The sequence below is a fragment of the Biomphalaria glabrata genome, chromosome 15 (genome assembly GCF_947242115.1).
Source record: "Biomphalaria glabrata chromosome 15, xgBioGlab47.1, whole genome shotgun sequence".
Classification (NCBI taxonomy): domain Eukaryota; kingdom Metazoa; phylum Mollusca; class Gastropoda; family Planorbidae; genus Biomphalaria; species Biomphalaria glabrata.
Window position 1 is genome coordinate 13,725,473 of NC_074725.1, and position 9,226 is coordinate 13,734,698.

At 35.1% G+C, this 9,226-nt stretch overlaps 1 long non-coding RNA gene across 1 annotated transcript; it reads right to left on the reverse strand.

Annotated features, from left to right (window-relative positions):
• Positions 1 to 431: 431 nt before the first annotated feature.
• On the reverse strand, positions 432 to 8,177 carry LOC106055674 (uncharacterized). Its single transcript, XR_001215583.2, has 4 exons — positions 7,976 to 8,177; positions 5,580 to 6,252; positions 3,512 to 3,575; positions 432 to 1,714 (listed from the first exon to the last, which is right to left on the reverse strand). It is a non-coding gene; the product is annotated as an uncharacterized LOC106055674 (long non-coding RNA).
• Between the last annotated feature and the right edge of the window lie 1,049 nt (positions 8,178 to 9,226).

A 9,226-nucleotide genomic window follows, 5' to 3' on the forward strand; every position in this document is an offset into this window, starting at 1 on the left:
GTAGACAAACCCACCTCTCGGACAAAGCCCAGTACCGGTACCTTCCCAGGGTCGACACCATCGAACAGTGTTTTTAAGTTGTGCGCTCTATAAACATTTCCCCCTAATATCCTAGTATTTGGGGTAATCAATGAGGATATGTTCCACGGTGAGGCGAGAGTCACAGTACTCACAAAGTGGGGGCTCCTCTCTCTTCAGCACAAAGGAGTGCGTCATGTAGGTGTGGCAAATCCTAAGTCTGGACATGGTCGTGCTACCACGCCTTGTCAGACCCTTAGATGTGGGCCGCCACCTGACATAAGTCCTCTACAATATAATTAAAAGAAATGGACATTGATCTCCCGTAGTGTTTACATCAAACATGTGAATGTATCCTACAGAGTGGAGACACCTCTGCCTACTTTGATGTTTATCCAGATTGCCGTTTTTACCATTTTAATGTAAGTCTTAGTGTAAGTCTTAAAAGCCACAAGTTCTTGAGTTTTCTATGTATATGTCTGTATGTCTATATTTTCCGTTTTGTCATAATTTGTCTTTAGTCAGTGGTGCCCAGTTTTAGTAATAACAACAACATTATGAATGACATCAATAAAATTTATTAAGTAAACGAACAAGGTTAAAATTTTAATTAAAATGTCCAACATTTACTTAGGTCAGACCATCACGTGACGTAATAGAATGGAGTAAAAGAGAAACATCTCAAAAGCCATGGTCTATAACACATAAGCGAAAATACACTTACAATCCTAAACTATTAGTTAGGTATGGGTGACTGGCAGAAACTGCTTAGGCTGATCATTCATTTAGAACATTCATAGGCTATTAGGCTTAGTTCATTGACTGTCAGAGCTATTGTTAAGTCATTCACAGTCACACCACCAATTTAAACAGATTTTGTGTTAGGCCACTTTTTAAAATATTTTGCCTTTAAAATAGGCGTAATTTATTGAACAAAAAAGCATCCCAATAGGGAAAAAACAAGATGATTATTATAGACAATTATAAATATTACAAATACTTTAAAAAAGTAATAACAATTAATGGCACAATTTAAACTCACAACAACAGAGTTTGAATGAATAAGTTAATTCTAAAGACAATCCGAACTGTACATTTGTCAGTAGTATCACATATAAAATAAGAATTCATTTTGTTAATAAATTTAAATTGCAATATGATAAAATTCGATAAACTTAATTCTGTAGCGAGTCTTGAATTGTAAGACTTTAATATTCAAGAAAAAGCAAACTTATGCTTTCCTTTTGGTGACAACTAGAGTGCATACTCTTGTGAATTGTGAGATAGTTTCCGTAATGATGTACACTACCCAAAACATCTGTTATCTTTAAACACTATTCATATAGGTTTAAACATCCAGCCTCAAGGAATATAAAAACACAGATACAATAGCATGTACAGCTGGACAACTTTAAGTCAGTTTAATTTGAGCTCTAATCATTAAAAATAATGACTAGGTACACATAAATAACTATTGGACTTAATTTTTTTTTCTAAAAAGAAAAAAAAAACTTGTCAATATAAGATATTTATTCCATTCTAGTTAATCTCAGGTCCATCGTACTCCAGGTTGAAAGATGAGACCATGCTGAAGTTTTCACGCTTGCTGAATCAACAAGTTTACTTTCTTAGCTAATCTCCAAAACTAAAAGGAGACCGAGTCTTCACTGCAGAGACTTTCCCAACTGAAGGAAATCTGTAATGGGTAAAAATATAGTTTGTTATTAATTGGAATAATTAAAAGCTTACTAAAAATCTGGTAAACTTACCATAAAATACAATTATTATACGAAAATAATTTCCTTTCGAATTCGTACCAAATAATGGCAATGTCTTTTTATTGAAATAAGAATCTTTTCACAATTTTACAGTAAACAATATCAATTTTATTGCGGATTTTCATACATGATGCCAATTCATAAATAGTAAGCTTTTTGGTGTATCCGGTGTAAATAAGAAAGGAAGTGTTGATAAGCTCTTTTTTTTAAAGGTTAAAATGGTAAATTTTTTTATCATTATATTATTTTTTTAGCGCTGCAGAATACAATTTTGTTCTTCCGTTTGTAGCTTTCCTTTAGTTGGCAGCATGAAAGTTCAATTTAGCGCCCTTGACATTGCTTAGTTTATCGAGAAAATCTTCAATTACAAAAAAATATCTTGTACATTTGATTTTATGTGTATGTTTCTGTTGTGTTGTCTTTATATGAGAAAATAGTCCTTGTAATCATAACACATTTCCCTATGGATCAATAAAGCAGTCTTAGTCTTAAATCGCGGTCACAGTATTTTATTGCGCACCAGATGACAAATAATTCTGGCCTTGAGATCATATAAATTGTAACGAATTTTCCCTTGCTAGAAGACACTCTTCAGTGTTTGAAGAGCAAGTGGGTGAAGAAATACGTGTCTGAACTACAATAAGATAGGTCATAACAGTGTAGGGTTTTGACTGACTGTAGCCAGTATCCAAACATTATTTAAGCTTCCCTCAATCAGCCAAAGCTCAGGCTGACTCGATAAGTAAAGAGTTTAAAGTAGATGAATCGTTTCATAACAAACTAATAGATTGTATAATAGCAATAACAAAGGATAAAAGCAAAAGGCTTTGGAGAGAACTATTACACACACACTGTGCATTGTAACAAGCGCGGACTGGGTTGTACATTCTATCCTGGCATCAGTTTAGATTTAGGCTCTGAGCCCTAACCATAACCATGACTACTTAGGAAGTAATGCTCTACTTTAAAAAAAAAAACAACTACTACTGAGTTATAGCACACTGTTTCAATAGGTTCATTTAAATACATATTCACTCTTTATGCAAATTAAACGATTGTGTACGATTACAATATAAGGATTGTTATTACGTCAGCTTTCTTTGAGTATGTACAACAGACTGAAGCAGAAGTATGTCAAAACTTAAACATTATATGCTGTGCCACGCCCCACAAGACCATTGGTGACACTACCTGGCAATTACTCCAAAGGTTCACATAAACAGCCCACTCTAAAATTAACTCTTTCTCTCCTAATTAACATTGTTGATTTGACCCCATTAAATTATTTTTTTTTGGTTCTATAAAATATAATTTGTTATATAAAAAGAGCACGCAGTCTCTTATAATTATATGCCAAATGTAACGTTTTCTGATGACAAAAAAAATGTTATTGAAGTTTGATCATAACAGGGTAAAATGCAGAAATGTGAAAAATGAACAATTATGTCAGAACGTGGAAAAATAATTGTGGAGATAAAGACATAATAAAGACACTTTCCCAATTTCCGAAAAAAAAATTTCAACGGAGGCCTAGAAATGAGACTAAGTGCTGATAAATTAACTTGGTTATTGTAGCAAAGTTGATCTCAAAACATATTATTTACTCGTATTAAAAGACACAATTTTGGTCTAAGGTAGGCCTGCTAAAATATTTATTTTGTTCATTAATGTAAAATAGACTTCAAAAGAGGAAGCACTTAATGTTCAATAATTACCTCTATCATCTCAATAGCCAAGTGTTCATCTGTCAACAAGCGCTGATAGTGAAGTGAAGCAGCACTGAAATATATAAATATATATGTCCACATCTAGTATCTATCATTGTATACATATTAAGGGGTCGTCAGAATTTATCTTTAAGTATGATGAAGTATGATATAGGTCTAGTGCCTTAAAATAGGAAGTGTTGAATGACGATTTAAAAAAATCGTGCTTCCTTGTAGACATCTTGTAATCTTATATATACCGGGTATAGTATTAACGTTAAATGTTTGAAAAATGACATCTAGTATTTTTTATTCTCTCCCAACTCTTCTCAGTTGAAAGATCAAAGGTCAAAGAACTAACCAAAACATTGGGGGGAAAAGGAGAAACATTGAATGATTGACTGTATGCTGTTAGCGTTAAGCTTGTGTATGCAGTTAGCTTTGAACTTATGTATGCATTTATATTTGAACACGTATGTAGTTACTGAGTTAACTTTAAATTTATGTTGGAAGTTAGTTTTTAACTTTTCTATGCAGTTAACTTTGAACGTGTGTATGTACTGTCACTTTAGTTTAATAATCTACATGAGGTCGCATACCATTTTTGAATGCTATAGTATTCCCTAAAACGTCGATCAAGATCTTTAAAAAAATGGAACAAAAAGAAAACGAAACTGTCTTGGAGACATTTCATTTGACATTTTAGTACGTCAAAGAGTCCGCTCTACTCAGACAGCTAGATCTAAAAGCAGAAGCGTCACTTCTTTTTATTTATTTTTTATTGTTCTCATCACGTGACTCGTCCGTTGACATTGCCACAGAATCAGGCGAATTGTACACCTATTGCAGGTCTCTAAGATAAATATTAACCTCACCTATACCTAATCCTAAAAGTTTCGGGAGAATGGCCTGTTTCAAAAGGATTTTTTTTTTTGTTATAATTTCAAGCCAGGTACAAAAAATCCATCAGGACTAGGGCAGGTCAGACTGACATTTTAAACAATTTAACACATGCAGGATTGTTGTGAACAGGACGATCACAAAGTAACTGACTGGAGTTTGGGTTGGGTTTACAAACAGAGCAAATGTTCATTGGTAGCCTATATGTATGCTCGCTATGCTATATGTACAAATGACAAAATCCACATTTTGTATTTGTATAAATTTGAAATAGTGTTTTAGGTCGAGTAACGTGTTGACATTGATCTAAATCAGAATAGTTGTATGTAATAAGGCGTGTCCTATACAACGTTAAGCGGGTTTTTTTTTTTTGGCAAGAGGAATATATGCTGTCACATTTGCATGTGCATATTCAACGACCAGCCAGGCATTCATGTCGACACAGTATGTGTATTTAGAAAGAAGGGCAGAAGATAAATCAAATCAGTTGCCTCCCTTCCTCAATGTTGCTTGTTCGAAATGAAAAAGAAATTTCAAGAGAAAAATGTAGGATGTAATTTCTTATCTTATAAATTAAAGACGTTCCTTTAAAGAAAGAGATATTTACGTCCTAAGCATATCAATTTTTCAACATACTACATGTATTTTGGGACTAACTAGTGCATGTATTTATAGACTTAAAACTCTACTAGCTAGTGCATGTATTTAGGGGTTTAAACTCTACTAACTAGTGCATTTATTTTGGGACTTACACTGTACTAACTAGTGCATGTATTTAGGGATTTAAACTCTACTAACTAGTGCATGTTTTTAGAGACTTAAACTCTACTTACTAGTGCATGTGTTTAGAGACTTAAACTCTACTTACTAGTGCATGTGTTTAGAGACTTAAACTCTACTTACTAGTGCATGTGTTTAGAGACTTAAACTCTACTAACTAGTGCATGTGTTTAGAGACTTAAACTCTACTATTAATTGTTTTCCTGGCTGGTTCAGGGAAGAAAGAGCACTTAATATTATAAAAATTTGTTGGAACAATCGGAATTAAAAAAGGTGCCTGTATCTCTGTGTGTATTAATATACAAAATATTGCTAGGTCTGATTCCTTACTAATCTTCGGACTCGAAGACAAGCCTTATTATTATTATTGCTAAGATTAAACTTAGATTTTACTTACATTAAGAAGTTCTAAATGGGTCATCCTCCTTTCTGAACCATATTTCTGTGTATCGGAGATCTGTGTCTGTAGGAAGAGACACAGTTACATGCTACCGTCACATGCTGTGTAACAATGGTCCAACGCTCCTCGTAGACAGTGGCATTGGATAAGACTGGCATGGGATTGCATCTGTTCACATCTTTCTTTAAGATCTTCATGGAATATTTTACCGGGTCACACTGGTATAGGTCGTAGAAGCATTTCTTTGTCAAGCACTGGCCATCCACTATGAACTGCGGGAACATGCCGATCCCGTTTTGTCTCGTTCTGTACGCCATCTTGCACTCCCACGGCGGCGAGAGCTGCTCTGAGGCTGCTCTGTGTTGCAGTCGTCTCAGAAACCAGTTTTCTCCGGCAGCGTCACTTTCGCTACCAGTGCCGTCTGTTGTTTGGGAGTCGGCTGCCTTTGCGGGGAGTAGGGACCTTCGGCGACGGCTTGTGAGCTGCTTGGCGTGATCCAACGTGGACGCCATTCTTGTGTGATCGTAGTCGGTTCCTAAAATGGACTGGAGAACATCTGACGAGATAGGCTGACAGAGCCGTGTTCTAAATATGACTCTGTCAGGATGCTCTTCGATTAACAGTTTGTCCTCTATCTTTAGGGATACTATTGCAGTCGTTAAAACCGAAACTGTTAAAAAGAAACAAAATATGTGCATATTGAAGGCTAAGTCACTAAACAAAGACGTGGGTGATTCTATAGAAGAATTATTTTATTTTTATTGTGATTGTTTTTTTGTTTTAGAAAAATTAAGTTGTTTGGGAGAAGTATTGTGTTATTTTATTGAACAAAAAGATAATTTTGGAAGAAGATGTAATTGATTTTATAGGAAAGCTAGATTATTTCTGGGAGAAGTTTGGTTGATTTTATAGGAAAGTTAGGTTATTTCTTTGAGAAGATTGGTTGATTTTATAGGAAAATTGGGTTATTTCTGGGAGAAGATTGGTTGACTTTATAGGAAAGTTAGGTTATTTCTTGTAGAAGTCTTGGGTGATATGTAAAGTAAAAAATAAATAAAGTTCCCCTTTCAGACATTGCAATCTATGAGGCAGCTGATGTAAAGCTCATCTGTTTCTATGGCCCACGGTTAACGAGGGTGTCATGTGGCCAGCACAACGACCAATCACCTGTTCCCGAACTAATTTCAGAATTTCAGGTAACTCTTAGAGCTGAGTGGACTCAGAGGTGAAATAAGGAGCCCGAAATTAAAAGTCCCAGGATTCAAAGTCGGGAACCCCCGGTTCGGAAGCCAATCGCTTTACCACTCAGCCACCGCGCCTCCTTGGGTGATATGATAGAAGACTAAAATATATACAGAAATTCGCCGAATGAAATTCGATGCCATTACGTTTACTTTCTATGATTACATCATTAAACTCTTGAATGTTGGAGATAAATGAATGACTCTATAGTGTGACATAAATAAGTAAAAGTCAAGCTCCCCTTTCAGACCTTTTGATCTCTAGGGCAGATGATGTTAAGACCAACTGTTTCTTTGGCCAACAGTTCACGAGCAGGGTGTCATGTGGCCAGCACAGCGACCAACCGCCTTTATTTTCCCCAACTAAAGTTAGGTACCCATTAGATTTGCGTGAACCTAAAAATGCCAAAACTCAAAATCCCAGCCTTCACCGAGATTCGAACCCAGGACCCCAGGGCTCGAAAGCCAGGCGCTTAACCACTCAGCTACCGCGCCCCCGAGCAAAAGTAAAGCTCATATCTTATCTTATATAATACAGACGTTACTTCAAAAAATGAACACTTAGGACATGTTCCCTTAAACGTCTAAGCATTACATCTACGAACATATAGTATAGATCTGAAATCTAACTTCTGAAATATAATATATACTAGAGTTAAGATCTCCTTACTTCTTAGATATGCTCAGTATTGCCAAACCAAATATCGTAAATGGTTAAATAAATAAATAAAAAAATAGCTCCATTTAAACATTCTAATAAAAAATAGTATGAAAAGGGACTAAAATTCTATTCTGATTCTAAGATAATCTAGTTTTAAACTAAACAACGCTCTGCACTGCAGAATCCGATGGGATACTCCTGAAGCTAGTGCTGTACCAAGTGGGAGAATCTTAAGGGAATGCGTTTTTTTGTGTAAAATGCAGTTATCTCTCTTGATAAACCTATTTTTATCCCCATCAGATATTTAAAATAAAGTGCAAAAAAAAAATAAAAAAAATAAAAAAAAAATAGATATATATGTATAAATATATATGTCTATGTACTCTGAACACCAATATATGTGTAACATACACAGTCGCACATATATCGATAATATAACATTTTATATGAAATGGATCCCATTAAAAATGATAAAGAGAGACAGAACTTACTCAGTACTGCATAATATGCCCACATTTTTATGTACCTAGAACATGCCATAGGGAAATGAATTGGAAAATAACAACAAGCCGTCTCGGCAACCACATAGAAGCAGACGATTAAAAAGCCAGAAAAACGAGACTGGAGCTATTTATATTGGCAACACCTCGGCCTTTGACGTTGTCATATCTCTGCTGGAAATTTGGTCGTCTGAAGAATGCGTCCCGACACTTTGCTTGTGTCATAGTTCACACTATTGAATGCAAGGCCGTTTCGTTAGCGCTGTCAAACACACACACACGCATAGACATACGCACGCGTGCTCGCATACCAATGTTGTAGACTGGAATGGTCAGTTCACCGAGGCCACCTGCGGACAATGGTCAATTAAGTGACACGCATTGACATGGCTCAAAGAATGCAATATGACAGCGAACGTCGAAATAAATATGTTTATGCGTAGTAGATTCAACTTGGAAAGTATTGTCCAATGATCTGAATGAAGGATTCGCAATGCACATAAAAGTTACCTACGATTATAACGAAAGAAAAAAATCGCTCTTTGAAAAATTCTTCTAGTTCCTTAAGCTATTTATAAATCAGATCGCTACTAATCATATACCAGACAAACAAAGTAAGACTGGATTATATACTTAGGTGAATACAAATTCCAGTCAAACACTCTCTGGCCTTTTTTTTTTCGAAATCAAAGTAGGCCAACGTGAAGAGTTATTCAATACAAGCAGAGATTTCTCTGCATTGGTATTTTGTATTTATTTAGCATTTAGCGAAAGTTACGTAGCTGATAGTTTAATATTTTTTTTAAACAATATTATGTGAGGTAGAGAAATGTACACTGTGTAGTTCTGATATACTTTAGAGTGATACAAGAAACATATGTACAGGACTATAAAATTGAAATGGGCTAGCAAAGCATCTGCGCCAATCGTTTTTATACGCTTCTTAATGTCCATATCAAGTTTCCCCAAAGATATGTCACATTGAGCACGTAGAGTAGAATATTTTTTAATTGAAAAATCTTTGAAATTACAACAAATTTCCTTAGAGAATCAATAAAGCAGTCTTAATGTTAGCCTATGATATGAATTGAAATGTCAGATTCTTATCAGTCGTAGTTCACGGCACTAGTCCAATACCAAAGACAATAGCTGCACACGATGATCAGGATAACTTTCATTTATAAGTACTCGTAGATTTTGTTTCTCTCAATGAACATTTAATTTGACACTTTCGTGTTGTCG